The 17,417-nt window shown below is 47.7% G+C and overlaps 1 protein-coding gene across 1 annotated transcript in view; it reads left to right on the top strand.

Annotated features, from left to right (window-relative positions):
* The first annotated feature begins 14,358 nt into the window (after positions 1 to 14,358).
* LOC116522282 (ceramide synthase 4-like) overlaps positions 14,359 to 17,417 on the top strand; it is a 28,478-nt gene continuing 25,419 nt past the window's right edge. The window contains exon 1 of the mRNA XM_032237140.1: positions 14,359 to 14,464. The gene's annotated coding sequence lies outside the window, so the exon portion shown is untranslated. The remainder of the gene's footprint in view (positions 14,465 to 17,417) is intronic.

The raw sequence follows: 17,417 nt of genomic DNA, 5'->3' as shown, positions 1-17,417 counted from the left end.
GTTCTAACATTTTTCTTTCCTTTTCCAATTCTTGTCAAGGTATTTTATTTGTAACATTGAGACTTATCAGGTTTTAAAGAGACGTTCCAAGTTCTTTTGTTGCGCAGTTACAGTCAGTATAGTCAGATAAGAGTGAACAAAGAAAACAGTTGTTACAGCAGCAAAAGAAAAAAGCTTCAGATTTGGGTTTTCAAGTGGCAGATTCAGTCCTTTGGTATCTCCAATATAATATTGCAACAAGTAGAAGAAGAAATTTATTGAAGTAAAAAGAGTTTTAATTTAAGCCAAAAAAGTTAAAGTGGTAAAGGAAAATAAGGAAAAAAGAGATCCCTTCACCTCAGATAGAAAAAAACAGGAGTGTTACGATCACTCAATCCACAAAAGATTACAAGCAAGAGCGAAAAACTTTCTAAGGCAGTCCAATGGGGATTAAGTACGCCACTTTGTTATTGCTTAATGGAAGAATTAAGTTTAAGAAAAGAGTTCCTTAAAGCAATCTTCGAAAAGAAAAGAAAAAAACCCTCACCAGTAGAAACACTTTTGTTTTGTTCTCACTTCCGTGGAGCGTTCTCCAACTATGTCAGCTGGGGAGGGGCTGGCTGTTTGCCACTGGTTGGAAGATCTCCCCTTGGGTCAATCAGGGACTTTGCGATATCCCTGCGATCAGCAAGGTCTTGTATTCCCAGTCACCGTTTCTTCAGGACGGTTTAGGTCCTGCCGGACCATCCAGGGGCAAAAGTGTCATCGATGGATTCGGACAGCCGAATCCAAACAATGTATCATTGCGATGTGGCTCCTCCCCGGAAACTGTTAGAAATTTCTGAAGGTCTCTTTTCTCTCAGCTTCTTCCCTATTTGAGGAAGGTCCACTTCAACAACAGTGCTGGAGATGAAATCTACTTCACAAAAGATGGACTGGGATCTGCTCGTTATGATCTTCTCAACTGGATTCTCCTCCCTAATGAATCTTTTGTCCCTGTGAAAGTTGGAAGAATAGATCCTGGGGCTCCTGCAGGACATGATTTCACCATTAACTTTGATGCAATTGTCTGGGCAAAAAAGGTGAGATGGAAGGTAAAGTAAATCCAGTAAAAGACTCATTCTCTTCTGGACATTCAAAACATCTCCCTTGCTGGAAAACAAGTTACGGAATCAAAAATTTGACAATTGTTTCATGAAAAAGCTGTTTTGCATGTAACATATTTGAGGCCTGATTTATGACAGATCAAAAATGGTGGAGATAAGGAATAAATTCTTTTTGAAACCTAGGATGCAGATTGAGCAGCCAAGAGTGGTTTCCATGGACCATTCCCCTTCAGCTGGATCTCCATCACTGTTTCCTTCAGAAAAGCTATAGCTCAATTCACAATCCTTCTTTTGCATGCCAATCCCCAGTTCCAAACCCCAGAATCCATTGGTGGTTTAGAGTGAAACTGGCCTTAATCCTCAAGAGTTTTTCTTGGTTTCTGCTATACTTGAGTTAACCGTTGCTTTTGAAGATATTCCAATGATGGAAAGAAAGATATACAAAAGAATAATTGAAGCATTTCTGAAGACATCTACAGTATTTCTTTTTAGTGATTTCCATGGATCATTCTCGTTCAGTTAAATCCTCCTGGTTATTTGTTTCAGAAAAGCTGTAGCTTAATCAAAGCTTTCTTTGGCTGCTGAAGTTCTAGTTCCAATCTCCAGCAACCCTTGGAGGATTGGGAGGGTCATTCATTTGAATCAGCCAGGAGATGCTCCTGGTTTCTGGTAGTGAGCAATTTCTTTTGAAGTTATTGTGAAGATGGAAAGAGGAATATGGAAATAAATAAAGGAAGCATGTTAGTTGCTTAGGTCATCTCAAGCATTTCTTCTTTCTCTTTCAGAAAGTGCCCTTTGCCAGGTGTGGCATGAAACGGTGCCAGGCAGGAGAGTGGAAAAATGTTCCAGAAGGGGAGCAGGTTTGCTGCTACCAATGTAACCCTTGTCCGGAAGGGACCATTTCTAATCAGACAGGTAGAGCACACTTTCAGTGAAGATCTACCAGGGTCAAGGAAACCATTCAGTAGAAACAAATATCAATTGTGTTGACATTTTTGATAGATTGACATTCATCAAAATATGCAGGCTTTTCAGAAGAAACTTGGTTGGTGGATCTAAACTGGCCTCCCCCCCAAGCCAATCCTTCTTTCTCCTTAGCAATTTAATGCAGGATACATTCCCAACTAGACTTTCTACTCCTACTCTTACATCTAACTACATCCAGGAAAACCAGAGACCAAGCTTTTCATGAAGCAGTGGGCTTCAGGTTGAAGCTTTGATTTTCATTATTTAAGGGGTGTTTTTCTGTCAGCGCGATCAGTCCCCCAGGAGACAGACTTGTTGGAGAAGAGGGAGATCCATCTAACTATTTCTGCCTCCCCTTCCCTGCAAAAAGATTGCAAAATAAAAAGTAGAGAACTTGATCCCAAAAAGGTGAAAACATAATTGTCTCACACTAACCTGTCCCCAAGATAATCAATATTAAAGGATGATTTCTTCTTTTTGATATTCCATGAAATGAAAAGTACTCTTCATTTCAGATTCTGAAAGCTGCTATCCCTGTCCAGAAGACCAATACCCCAACAAGGAGAAGAACCACTGCATTGCCAAGAAGATCCACTTCCTTGCCTATGAAGATCCCCTGGGATATGCTTTATCTTCTCTTGCTCTTTCTCTCTCAACAATCACATTAGGAGTGCTGGCAATTTTCCTTAAGTGTCACGATACACCGATTGTCAAGGCCAACAACCGGGATCTTACCGACATCCTCCTGGTCTCCCTCCTTCTCTGCTTCCTCTGCTCTTTCCTCTTCATTGGGAGGCCCAGAAAACTCACTTGTCTTTTCCGTCAATCTGCCTTTGCCATTCTCTTTTCCCTTGCAGTTTCCTCTGTCTTGGCCAAAACTGTCATGGTGGTTCTGGCCTTCATGGCTACCAAACCAGGGAACCAGACAAAGAAACTCTTAGGAAAAACACTGACCAATTCCATTGTTATAGCCTGTCCCCTGGTCCAAGCTGTTCTTTGTGCCACCTGGCTAGTAACCTCTCCCCCATTTCCCAATGTGGACTTCCACTCCTTGGTTGGAGAGGCCATCTTGGAATGTAATGAAGGCTCGGCTTTGATGTTTTATACAGTCCTCGCCTACCTCGGTTTCCTGGCCCTTGTCAGTTTCTCTGTGGCCTTTCTGGCTAGGAAATTGCCTGACAGCTTTAACGAAGCCAAGTTCATAACTTTCAGCATGCTGGTCTTTTGCAGTGTTTGGATCAGCTTCCTCCCCACCTACCTGAGCACCAAAGGGAAGTCCATGGTGGCTGTGGAGATCTTCTCCATCTTGGTCTCTGGGGCTGGTCTCTTGGCTTGCATCTTTTTTCCCAAATGCTACATTATCCTACTGAGGCCCCATCTTAATTGTAGAGAAAATATAATGAGACACAAGAATCTCTGATTTATGCAGAGATTTGAAATTTTTATTTTGACTTTAGAGCATTTTTGTTTTTGATTTCTAAAAAATATTGATTTCTAAAAAATATTGGGACAGCAGCTAGTTTATTAAATCATTGGAAATCAACTGAAGGGAGTAATAACAGACCAACCACTAATCACCCACACTTTCATTTTTCATTAATCTCAGTTCACCCCAGTGAGGCCGCATGAATAACTTGGAAAAATGCTTTCATGTTGAATGTTTCTTATGATCAAAACAAGCTTTAAAAATACGTTGGGTTGGTTTCACTATGTTGGGTTGTTTTGAAGCATTTTTGTTTGCATTGTTCCCTGAGTGTTTGCCAAATTCCCTACCAACATTTTCATTGAAATGTTTATTAGAGTTCTTTTAATTCTGCAGTTTAAATGAGCTACCATATTTTGCTCTCTATATACTTCATAGAGAATATGTTTTGTTAATAAACACAACCATGTGAAATAGATCTTAATGGATATTTTCCTGCTCCTGCTCTTTGAAATATTTTTTATCCTTTTCAAATAATGTGAAGAAAGAAGATGGTTGGTTGGAAGAAAGGAAGGAAGTGACCTGAAAATGGCCCAGAAAATGGCCTGAAAACAGCCAAAAATCCAGCAAAAAACCAGGCATGCGCATGCTGGCCAGTTGGTCTTCATGAGTGCCAGAGCACTGGAAAACAGCCTCAAAATGGCCCCCAAAATGGACAAAAAACAGCCATTCTCTAGTTTATTTCCACATCATTTTTGGGTGGTTTTCATACCATTTTTCAGGTCATTTTCAGCCCATTTTTGGACTGTTTTCCAGGGCATTTTTGGGACTAAAATGGACTGGAAATGGCCCAGAAAATGGTCCAAAAATGGCCAAAAACAGACATGCAGACAGCTCTGACACTGTAAATCACTTAGAAAAGTCTGTAAAACACGGTAAAGCGTTATATAAGTTTAAGTGCTATTGCTGTTGCTATTAACACAAAAACAACAAAAATCAGAATCAACAGATTTGAACTACAAATCAGAGAACTTGGGTGAACAGTGGTACGGTACTTCTAGATTAGTGCTGTCAAAGTACCAGCCTATGGGTTGGATGCGTCACATGCTGGCCATGCCCACACCAAGGTTAGCAAAGGTGAGAAAAGTCCCAACACATCATGTGATGCCGCTGTGATTATGTGAGTTTCAAACCCCTGTTCTAGATCATTCTTTCCTCTCTCCCCACTGCAATCAATTTCTCTGTATATCACTTTGGATTAGCAAATGAGACCTTCCCTTATCACAAAACGCAGTAGACATTTTCAATTTTTCTGTTGCATTTTAGATCTTTTCGGCACAAGCAGAAAAATAATGCATGAATACATGGAAGGGTAGGACTACTGGCTGACGGATGTCAGTCTTTTTCTGATTCCAGTATAAATTGGGAAAGAAATGGCAATCTCTCTCACATTGAATGCTATAATAATCATGGAAGTGCCCTATACATATGAACACATCCTTGTCTCTGTCTACAGTACATTGCATTAATTTAAACAAGAGATGACCAAAACATGAGTGACTGAGTACAGAGATTCAGGTAAAGGTCCAACTGGCAGACTACAAGATGTTACACAAAGGACCACCTAGTCACAACTGTCACCTGTTCCTCAAGGAAGAGTTCCGAGACCAGGAGGGTCCTCAGCTATCATTCTAGCTCCATCTGAGGCATGGCAGTGGGCGGGAGGATCATCCTACATGTCTGGCAGTAGCTGCAGCCCATTGGAGCCCACTGGGGTTGTACAGCCCATGCTGTGCAGGTGGTTCCAAGCACTGGGAGTGCTAGCTAGCTGATGAGAGCTAAATAGCTTGAAATAGATCTATACTAGTCTCCCTTTATTTATTTATCAGCACAAATGCAACACAAATGTAAAAAAGGCAAGAGTAAAAATAATGGCTTTCTGTCTGGATGGTCTCTTGGGATGAGCCGATAGACCCAGAAAGGAAGCAGTATGCTCCCTTCCATATTTGGGCATACCAGAGGTTGTGAAACAAAATACATACATACGTACATACATATACATACATACATATACATACATACATACATACACACACACACACACACACACACACACACACGTATTGTGTTGGTGTTAATCTTGTTAGAAGTGACTTGGATTTGCTTACCTTTGTATCCTTGTCATTCAGTGCCGGTTAACACTTGATTGCTAAGAGAGAGATAAAAGCCTTGCAACAACAAACTGTCTCTCTATTGGTTTCTTCAACGTGATTGCTGGAATGTGACATCCCTCTTCATCCTGAGACATCTCCTCCAGCACGATTCCCCTCCCAAATGCCGAAACTCCCTCCCCCCTGTTACTATGGCAGCCGACAGCAAGCAAGCGATATAGAGGCCGATACATGGTTTCAGTATAATGAAACTAGGAAGTATCCCCATTCCCCCAATGACACAGGTCACGTTGGCCAATTGGGTTAATTAGCAGGCTCTTCAGGCACTCCTTCCCCAACTTTATCTGCTGCCAGTGTAGATGACCTTGGCTCTCAGGAGAAAGCTCTTTGTTGTGCCTAGTCATGCATTCCAACCTCCTTCCCACTTTCCCCATCTGTGTGGCAACTGAGGAACAGAAAGATTGCTGCGGCCTGGTTCAGTTCAAAGCTGACAGCTCCCTTTGGAAGCTACAGCTGGCACTGAATGGAGCAGGGTGGACAATGTTATCTACACATGTAAAAGTCTGTTATACCAACCTTCTACCTTTAAATTGAAGAAGACCTCCTTGCACAAGAACAACCCACGGGGGCCCTCTAAAGGTTGCTGGAGGATCAATGACTCTGATGGCATCTGCAATCCAGCAAGTGGGGGGGGGGGAGACTTTGGAAAAAGTGCAGAGAAGAGCAACTCAGATGATTCAGGGCCTGGAGACCAAAACACAGGAAGAACGGTGGCAGGAATGAGGGATGGCCAGTCTAGAGAAAAGAAGGACCAGGGGTGACATGATAGACGTCTCCCAATATTTGAGGGGCTGCTGCAAAGAAGGGGAGGACAACTCATTTCCCAAAGCACCAGAAGGCAGGATAGGAAGTAATGGATGGAAACTAATCAAAGAGAGAAGCGACCTGGAATGAAGAAGAAACTTCCTAACGAAAGAATTAACCAGTGGAACAGTTTGTCTTTAGAAGTTGTGGGTGCTTCATCACTGGAGGTTTTTAGTAAGAGACTGGACTACCATTTGCCTGGAAAGGTTTAGGGCAAAAGTGTCAAACTCTAGTCCCACGGGGCCAGTCTGGAAATATCAAAGGACCGGTTTGCAGTACCTCTACGCCTGAAAACCAAGCATGAAAATGAGCAAAAAATGGGCCAAGAAATGGGCCCCAAAATGGGTGAAAAACAGGCAGAAAAAGGGCAAAAGATGAGCCGAAAACAGGTAAAAAATAGGTAAAAACAGGCCTGAAAACAGGCTATTTGCAGCCTCCACGTCCTCCAGCAAAACGGGCTGCACTGGGGTCTTGGGAGGCCCGTTTTTGGCTGGTAGAGTGCTGCAGGAGCCCATGGAGGGTGGAAACGAGGTGCACCACAGCTCCTATGCCCCATTTTGGCTAGTATAGTGTGGCAGGAGGCGTCCATCCTATCCTCCTCCCCACTCCCTGACACACGCCCACACGCTGGCCTGTGGAGGAGAAGTGTAAAGGTGATCTGGCCCTCAAACAAATCCTCTTTGACACCCCTGATCAGGGCCGGATTTTCCTATAGGCTAACTAGGCTTCAGCCTAGGGCCTCAAAATCAAGAGGGGCCTACATTCAAATTGTTAGCAAAATTAAAATTACACTATTCTAAAAACAGTGAACACTAAAACACTGAACCGAAAATAAGGAGAAATTCTACGCATATGACTAATAAACAAACATAAAAATGTATTGGTTAAGATCGTTCCAGTGCCGCGGCAGTTGGGGAGCCCACCCACGTCCCCGGCACCGGCAGTCGGGCAAGAGGCGCGGCCACTCCCAGTAGCTGCCCCGTTGACGTGGAGCCCACCAGCGGCCAGGCAGGTGAGGGCGAGGGGGCTGAGCCGGGCAGCTGAGCGCAGCAGGGGAGGTGTCTGGCCTCGCTGCCTTTGCCGCAGAGCAGAGCCACCCTCCGTCAGGAGGCCAGCTATATATATTGATATATATTGATACATATCACAGTAATGATGTATCTTATTGACTCTCATGTAGTTTACAAACTTAAAATGGGAGGTGAAAGGGCCTCATAAGTGGAATAGCCTAGGGCCTCTTTTCATCTAAATCCGGCACTGCCCCTGATATAGAGTTTCCTGCCTTAGCAGGAGGCTGGACTAGAAGACTTCCGAGATCCCTTCTAGCTCTATTCAGATTGAAGTTCTGGACTTGCCATCCCAAAGAAAAAAACCATGCAAGATAGTCGGGGGCTTCAAGGGGCGCCATTTTGCTTGTGGCATTCTCTATAACAGCATTTCTAAGAGCTGTGGTGGTGCAGTGGTTAGAATGCAGTACTGCAGGGCTAACTCACTGCTCACTGCCAGGAGTTTGACCCTGACCGGCTGAAGGTTGACTCAGCCTTCCGTCCTTCCAAGGTCGGTAAAATGAGGACCCAGATAGTCTGACTCTGTAAACCACTTAGAGAAGGCTGCAAAGCCTTCACCACTGTGAAGTGGTCTATAAGCCTAAGAGCTATTGCTGTTTACAACCTTGGCAACACGAAGAGGCGTCACTGGGGAATTCTGGGAATTGAAGCCCTAAAATTGAGGAAACAAAACTAGCTGGTGTTGAAGACTGGTGTTCTTCCAGCTAAGTGCATTGTGCAAGGCTTGTGCAATGAATGAGTTTGTGGGCGAGTGTCTTGTGCAAATCTGGAACACAGGTTAATATTGTAGTCCATCTAACCTATTTCACACTGGGCCCTTTCTAACACAATGAAATTTAGTGTAGAAAAAAAAAGCAAGGTTTTACACTTAGGCAAGTGTAAACTGGACAGGCACAGACTAGATAAATTTGGCTCAACAGCAGAAACTGTGAGCGGATCTTTGGAGTCTTAGTGAACAATCACATAAATAGGAGCCAGCACTGTGGTGCAGCTGCCCCAAAGGCCAATACAATCCTAGGCTGTATTGACAGAGGGATGGAATCAAGATCACCAGAAGTGATGCTACCACTTTATAATGCCTTAGTAAGACCCTACTTGGAATACTGCGTCCAATTTTGGCCACCCCAATGTAAAAAAAAAAAAAGATTGTAAGAGTGCAGAGAAGAGTGACAAAGATGATTGCGGCGGGGGGGGGGCATTTGGAGGCTAAAACATATGAAGAATGGTTAGAGCAGGGGTGTCAAACTCAAGGTTCTCTTTCTCATTCGCTCTCTCTTTCATTCTCTCTGTGTCATTCTTTCAATTTCTCACTCTCATTCCCTCTCCCTCTCTTTCTCATATTGTCCCCATCTCTCTTTTTCATTCTCTCTCTCTGCCTCATTCTCTCTCTCATTCTCTCTCTCATTCTCTTTCTCTTTCTCTCTCTTTCTCATTCTCTCTGTGTCATTCTTTCATTCTCTCTCTCATTCCCTCTCCCTCTCTTTCTCATATTGTCTCCATCTCTCTTTCTTATTCTCTCTCTCTCTGCCTCATTCTCTCTCTCATTCTCACTCATTCTTTCTCTTTCTCTTTCTTTCTCATTCTCTCTCATTCTCCCTTCCTCCCTCTCTCATATTGTCCCTTTCTCTCTCTCATTCTCTCTCATTCTCTATATCTCATTCTTTCATTCTCTCTCTCATTCCTTCTCCCTCTCCTTCTCATATTGTCCCCCTGTCTCTTTTTCATTCTCTCTCTCTGCCTTATTCTCTCTCATTCTCTTTCTCATTGTCTTTCTCATTCTCTCTCTTTCTCATTCTCTCTCATTCTCCTTTCCTCCCTCTTTCTCATATTGTCCCTTTCTCTCTCTCTCTCATTCTCTCTGTCTCATTCCTTCATTCTCTCTCTCATTCTCTTCCTCCCGTCTCTTTACAATCGCCAGGATTACTCCAGGACGGCTTGAGAGATGGGAAGATCCTCTATCAGTTCCAGACCTTGCGCGCTCCTGCCAGGCGAGGCTTCTTTATCTTTTGCCCACATTCCAGGGAGGCGTCCACGCTGAACTCCGCCCATCCAAGCACGCCAGTCTTTTCTCTGCCAGATCGAAGCTGGCCGAAGAGCAGCCCGAGTCCCCAGCAGCAGCGACGGCAACGGCGGCAGGTCTGATGTTGAGACGGAGAAGACCGGGCGGGGGGGGGGGGCTTTAGGAACCCTGGAGAGTGTTAAATATTCATTAGTGGATTTGTGTATGCATTACATTCTAGCCTGGCCACAGTTACTTACTGATTGGCTGAGGTACTGAAGTCAGCGGTCACGCCCAGTCCTCGGCCAGTGATTGGTTGTTATAATTGTAAATACCTTGGCGCGCGTTCCCGGCTAGGTTCGCTCTCGCCTTCTTTTTAATGTTGAATAAACCTGGACTGTTTTGTTAACCCTGGCTTTCGTGTCCCTCTTCTGCCGAGCCACAAAACTGGCGACGAAGGTGGGATTCTTTGATTCCCGCGAAGCCTAGGGTGGAACAAGAGAGAAGAGTTTTTTTTTTCTGAAGGAACTCTGGTCTCTCTCTCTCCACTCCGAAGAGTCCTTCCTGCATCTAAGCCACGATGACTTCTGCCTTGCCTCCGTTTGCTCCCTACGGCTCGGGGGGAGAATCCTGGGAGGGATTCATGGAGCATTTTGAGTGTTATCTCATTGCGTCTAAGAACCAGGTACAAACCGACGAGGAAAAAGGCAGTTTCTTTCTCTCTTGTTGCGAACCCTCCATGTTCGCCTCCGCCCGAGCCTTGGCCGCTCCAAGGCCGGCGTACAAGTTAGGCTGGGACACTCTAATGACCAGGCTCAAAGGACATTACGCACCGACACCCTCGAAGATCGCCCGCCGCTTCGCTTTCCGTCGCCGGGTGCAGAGACCTAACGAGTCAATTAGCCAATTTCTAGAGTCCTTGCGGACTACGGCTGCCCAATGTGACTTTACCAACTTAGAAGAAAACTTGGTGGAGCAGTTTGTCTGTGGTGTGCGGGATGTAAACTTGCAAAGCCGTATGTTCCGCCATCAAGACATTACCTTACTCCAGGCCATGGAGACTGCCAGAGCAGCGGAGCTCTCGGAGCAGTCCACGGCCGATATCGAGCGGCTACAATTGGCTTTGCCTACCCACAACTCTGCTGGCCCCTCGTCGCAAACGTGCCTAGTCGATGACCTGCCATCCCCGGAGGATCCATCTGATGAAATTGTGGGGCAGCTTAGGACGCAGCCGAAGCGCAAACCTCAACCGCAGTCGGCTGCACCTCCAACAGCTGGCGCTCCTTGCCGGGGTTGTGGCGGTCGCCATGCCCGTACAGCCTGCCCTTTCCGCAACGCAACGTGCCGCCGTTGCAATGGGCAGGGGCACATCGCTAGAGTTTGCCGAGCTTCGCTGCCCGCTCCATCTTTCCTGCAAACCGCTGTCCAACCCCAAGCGCAGCCGCGCCGCCAACCACTGCGGCCCACTCGGCGGGTTGAAGACTGCTACACCATTTGCCAACCGCAAGCCACTGACTGCTTTCTTCACCAAGCCTCCGCCAGAGCCCGGAAGATCGCTACCTCAGTCCAGCTGGAAGGTCAGCTTTGCCGGATGGAGGTGGACTCTGGCTCCTCTCGTTCTTTGCTGTCCTGGGCTCTTTTCTCCCGCCTCTGCCCCAGGGTTTCCCAAAGCCAGCTCCTGCCTGCTGAGACCACCTTAAGGGACTATCAGGGGCATTTCATCCCCACCTTGGGCTCTTTCCCCATTTCGGTCTCTTATGGCCCCTTTGTGGGAAAATTGCCCATCCTGGTAGTTAGGGATTCTCTCCCTGCCCTCTTAGGCCTGGATTGGTTTCCTGCCCTGGGTCTATCAATTGGGGGGGGGGGGGGGCCCCGGGTTGTCTCTTCTTCCCTAGAAAGCGTCCTGTCCGATTTCGCGGACGTTTTTGATGGCCAGTTAGGCTGTTATAAAGGCACCCCCATATCCCTTAGTCTCGACCCCCAGGTTGCTCCGATCAGGCTGAAGGCCCGCAGGGTGCCTTTTGCCTTGAGGGCCAAGGTTGATGCCGAGCTGGATAAACTTTTGGCGCAAGGAGTCATCAAGCCCATTGACCACTCCCCCTGGGAGACTCCTATCGTTCTCCCCGTCAAGCCGGACGGCTCGGTGAGGATCTGCGCCGACTACAAGTCGACGATCAACCTGGCCCTTCAGGCAAACCCCTATCCAGTCCCCGTGGTGCAACACCTGCTCCATTCATTGGGCCAGGGTTGCACGTTCGCCAAACTGGATATGGCGCAGGCCTACCAACAGCTCCCGGTGGATGATGATGCGGCGGCTGCGCAGACCATCGTCACCCATCGTGGGGCTTTTCGTTGCCGCCGCCTTCAATTTGGCGTTTCTGTGGCCCCAGGGATCTTCCAGAGCCTCATGGAGCGTTTGCTCCACGGGCTTCCCGGCGTAGTACCGTATTTTGACGATGTCCTGATCGCTGCTTCCAGCCGCTCAGAACTCGTCGAAGTACTGAGGAAGGTCCTTCTGCGTTTTAGGGGCGCGGGTCTCAAGTTGAAGCTCAGCAAATGTTCGTTTGCTGTCCCGAGGGTGGAATTCTTGGGCTTCTTGATTGACGCCCAGGGCATCCACCCCACGCCTTCTAAGGTTGCAGCCATCAGGAACGCCCCTGCACCCACCTCTAAGGTGGAGCTACAGCGTTCCTGGGGCTACTTAACTTCTATGCGCCATTCATTCCACATAAGGCGTCGCTAGTCGAGCCGCTGCATCGGTTGCTTGACCGATCCGCGGCCTGGCGCTGGGAGAGCCGCGAGGCGTAGGCGTTCGCGGCTGTCAAAGGGATGCTGACGTCATCGGCAGTCCTGGTTCAATACAATGATAGGATGCCTCTGACGCTAGCTTGTGACGCCTCTCCCTACGGTCTGGGGGCGGTCCTGAGCCATGTCCTTCCGAATGGTTCGGAGGCCCCGGTGGCCTTTTATTCCCGGACGCTCTCCTCAGCGGAGCGTAATTACAGTCAGATCGACAAGGAGGCTCTGGCTGCAGTGTCCGGGATTAAGAGGTTCCACGATTACCTCTACGGGCGGCACTTCACTCTTGTCACTGACCATAAGCCGCTCCTTGGGCTTTTGGCAGGTGACAAGCCGACCCCCTCCATTCTCTCCCCACGCATGACACGCTGGACGGAATTCCTTGCGGCATATTCTTATACGCTACAATACCGTCCGGGCAAGCAGCTTGGGCATGCGGAAGATCTTCTGTCAGTCAACCAGAAGTTCTCTGGATACAACTCTGGAGTTGCAACTCCTAATACTCTGCAGACCAGGTAGCCCTGCATATGGGGAGGAGAGCTCGGGGTTGATGGCAGCCTGCCAACTGCCATGTCTGCTCTCTGTGGGGCCCCCAGTGACTGGGGAAGGGGAAGAGGAGAAGAGCAGCTGTTGGACATCAGGAGAAACTCAGCTGAAGCTGCTTTTAGAGGACACCTTTTGCCAGATGGGCTCCAGGCCATGTAGGGATTTTCTTCTAAGCTTCATTGGGTGGCTTGTGCAAGGCTTGTGCAAGGCTTGTGCAATGAATGAGTTTGTGGGCGAGTGACTTGTGCAAATCTGGAACACAGGGTAATTTTGTAGTCCATCCATCTATTTCACGCTGGGCCCTTTCTAACACAATGAAATTCAGTGTAGAAAATAAGCAAGGTTTTACACTTAGGCAAGTAAAACCAACCAGATAGTCACAGATTAGATAAATTTGGCTCAACAGCAGAACCGGTGAGAGGATCTTTGGAGTCTTAGTGAACAATCACATAAATAGGAGCCAGCACTGTGGTGCAGCTGCCCCAAAGGCCAATACAATCCTAGGCTGCATTGACAGAGGGATGGAATCAAGATCACCAGAAGTGATGCTACCCCTTTATAATGCCTTAGTAAGGCCCTACTTGGAATACTGCATCCAATTTTGGCCACCCCAATGTAAAAAAAAAAGATGCTAAGACACTGGAAAAAGAGTGCAGAGAAGAGCGACAAAAATTATTGGGGGGGGAAGCATTTGGAGGCTAAAACATATGAAGAATGGTTAGAGTAGGGGTGTCAAATGCAAGGTTCTCTTTCTCATTCTCTCTCTCTTTCATTCTGTGTCATTCTTTCAGTCTCTCTCTCTCATTCCCTCTCTTTCTCATATTGTCCCTTTTTCTCTCTCTCATTTTCTCTCATTCTCTCTATCTCATTCTTTCATTCTCTCTCTCTCATTCCCTCTCCCTCTCTTTCTCATATTGTCCCCCTCTCTCTTTCTCATTCTCTCTTTCTCTGCCTCATTCTCTCTCTCATTCTCACTCATTCTCTCTCTCTCTCTCTTTCTCTCTCTCTCATTCTCTCTCATTCTCTCTGCCTCATTCTTTCATTCTCTCTCTCTCTCATTCCCTCTCCCTCTCTTTCTCATATTGTCCCCCCTCTCTTTCTCATTCTCTCTCTCTCTGCCTCATTCTGTCTCTCATTCTCTCTCTCTCATTCTCTTTCTCATTCTCTCTCTTTCTCATTCTCTCATTCTCCCTTCCTCCCTCTCTCTCATATTGTCCCTTTCTCTCTCTCTCATTCTCTCTCATTCTCTCTGTCTCATTCTTTCCTTCTCTTTTTCATTCTCTCCCCCCTTTCTCCCCCCCCCCCGCGGCTCTTTACAATCGCCAGGATTACTCCAGGGCAGCGTGAGAGATGGGAAGATCCTCTATCAGTTCCAGACCTTGCGCGCTCCTGCCAGGCGAGGCTTCTTTATCTTTTGCCCACATTCCAGGGAGGCGTCCACGCTGAACTCCGCCCATCCAAGCACGCCCGTCTTCTCTCTGCCAGATCGAAGCTGGCCGAAGAGCAGCCCGAGTCCCCAGCGGCAGCGACGGCAACGGCGGCAGGTCTGGCGTTGAGACGGAGAAGATCGGGCAGGGTGGGGGTGGGGGGGGGTAGGAACCCTGGAGAGCATCAGTCCGGGCACCCAAAAGGGGGTTGGAGTAAGCGCTGGGAGGGGGGCATCAACGCTGTTTATGGGAGAGGTGGGCGGGGGGGGGGTGGAGAAGAGACTCCCGTCCTGTGTTCGCCCAACCAGCCCGAACAGAAGCGGCTGCGAGATGGAGGGGACGCCACTGTCCCGGCTGAGTTTCCTTTCTCTTTCCCGAGTGGGGCTCCCGCGGTAGAGCCTGTTGCGGGGTCGCTCCGGATGGGTTTCCTTCATGCCCTGGGTTCCCGTGTGAATCCAGAGAAAGAGCGGAAAACCTGGGTTCTCTCTCCCGTCCAGAAATTCCCTTCCAGAGCTTCCGCCGCCAGACCAAAGTTTGTAGGAAAAGAACAACTTTCGGACCGTTTCTCAAAATTTCCTCCTCCTCCTGCTGCTGCTGCTAATATTAGTAATAATCCATTTGGTTCAATGGGGCAGCCAAATTGAATGTCTCACATGGGGAGGTGGTTGGGAAGGTGCTTCCTCCAGAGGCAACTGAAGCTTCTTGGATGAGAAGCGAAACCTCTTCAGAGAAAATCCAGGAAGTCCAGTTGCCTCTGGGAAAAAAGCCCCTTTGGGACAACCGAGACCAGGAGGACTGAGGATCCCCATTGACATGGGGATGGGGGTCTTCCTGGATATGTAGGGGGGAAACAGGGCAGGTGAGAAGCAAGCTTTGCCCCCCTGTTGCAACCCACACTCTGTCCCTTCGGTGTCCTGATGTTGCTGGCATCTCAAGAAGGAAGGCAAGGCTTTTCTGGTGATTCTGAGTGAAGGGTCTTCTGTCAGTCAACCAGAGGTTCTCTGGATACAACTCTGGAGTTGCAACTCCTAATACTCTGCAGACCAGGTAGCCCTGCACATGGGGAGGAGAGCTCGGGGTTGATGGCAGCCTGCCAACTGCCAGGTCTGCTCTCTGTGGGGGCCCCAGTGACTGGGGAAGGGAAGGAGGAGAAGAGCAGCTGTTGGACATCAGAGGAAACTCAGCTGAAGCTGCTTTTAGAGGACACCTTTTGCCAGATGGGCTCCAGGCCATGTAGGGATTTCCTTCTAAGCTTCATTGGGTGGGAATGTCCCCCTATGAGGTCTGTCTGAAGGTTAGAGAAATACAGGCGATCCTCGATTTACCACCACAATTGAGTCCATGTTGTTAAGTGAGACATTTGTCAAGTGAGTTTTGCCCCATTTTACGATATTTGTTGCCACCGCCATTAAGTGAATCACTACATTTGTTAAATTAGTAAGGTGGTTAAGTGAATCTGGCTTGTCCAGAAGGTCAAAAAAGTTGATCTATGACCCAACATGACCACAGGATTTTGCAACCATCATCAATATGAGTCAGTTGCCAAGGATCGGAATTTTGATCACGTGGCCACGTGTGTTTCTGTGTGTGTGTGTGTGTGTGTGTGTGTGTGTGCGTGTGTGTGTGTGCAATGGCTGTAAGTGCTTTTTTCAGTGCCATTGTAACTACAAACAGTCACAAAATGAACTGTTGTAAGTCGAGGACTATCTGTAAGCTGGATATTATAGAGCAAGATTGGGTTCATCGTTGTGAAGTAATCAAGTTGCGGCTAATTTAATGCTTGGGAAATGCTCCACACCCAGTTTAAAAAAAAAACCACTTTTCACACCGAACTCTTTTTACTTTTACTAAGGCCGTGAGATGGGCAGTGTGTGTGTGTGTGTGTATACAACCTTCAGAGCTGCTGTCTTAGGTGAAAAAGGTTGAGGATGAGCACATTGAGGGACACCAAATGGGGTCTGAGCCCTGGTGGACTTTCTTGAACATCACAGGTTTTGTGAGCAGCCGCTGTTCTCGGGAGAAGCTGTATTGCGAGGTCTCTTTTGCATTGCTTGGAGTCAGCCTGGGAGATTGGGTGGAACACGTCTTCCCATCGCTTGCTTGACAAAGACTGCAAGGACCGGCTTTCCTGGGTTTGAAGCCTCAGCCCTGAAGGATCCCTTTGCTGCTGCAGATGATTCTTCAAATCAATGGAGATCCTCAGTCCTCCAGGCCATGGTTGTCCCAAAGGTGCTTTTTCAAGTATCATCTGGACTTTCTGGTTTTCCTTTGAAGAGGTTTCGCTCCACCTCCAAGAAGCTTCTTCAGCTCTGACTGGACTGGTGGTGGAATGGAAGGATTTATACTCCTTGCAGACAGCTGGTCATACATAGAATGTGCAGTGCAATGCAGTGAGCCATGTGCAAATCTGTACATTGGGGAAACGAAACAACCACTTCGCAAACACATGGCACAACATAGGCGAATAAACGCATCAGGACGAGATTCAGCAATCCATCTGCATTCAAAGAGCAAAGTCGCTCTCTTGAAGACAGCAAAATCCACATTGTGGACAGAGGAGACTGCTGGTTTGAAGAGGGGTCAAAGAGGCCATCTATGTCAAAATTGAACAGCTTCTCTCAACAGAGGGGGAGGGATATACTGTATTTTTCAGAGTATAAGACACACCAGAGTGTAAGCACTGTTCCCTCTAAGGTGCGCGGCCGCGCGGCCGCGCACATGGCAAGAAACCCCCGCGCAGAGGTTTCTAACTCCCGCGCAGAGGTTTCTTTCAAAGCAAACGTGGGGAAGTCCTTTGCAGGCGGCTAGAACTGGCCGCCTGCAAAGGACCTCCCCAAACTTGTTTCAGCGGCAGCTCTCAGCCTGGCGGCAGCGTCACACAAACTGTGGAAGGAGGGGGAGGAGGAGGGAACCAAAGAGAGGCTTTTACCGAGTCTGCGCCCCACAGCCAGGACCGTCCTTGCGCCTCAAGCCACGTTTCTTCCTGCAAAGCCCTTCTGGCGTCAAGCGGAACTCTCGGGTTGCCCGAAGGGCTTTGCGGGAAGAAACGCGGCTTGAGGCGCAAGGACGG

The sequence above is a fragment of the Thamnophis elegans genome, chromosome 1 (genome assembly GCF_009769535.1).
Source record: "Thamnophis elegans isolate rThaEle1 chromosome 1, rThaEle1.pri, whole genome shotgun sequence".
Taxonomy (NCBI): Eukaryota; Metazoa; Chordata; class Lepidosauria; order Squamata; family Colubridae; genus Thamnophis; species Thamnophis elegans.
Note: the sequence above shows the minus strand (reverse complement) of the source record. Positions and strands in the feature narration are given on the sequence as shown.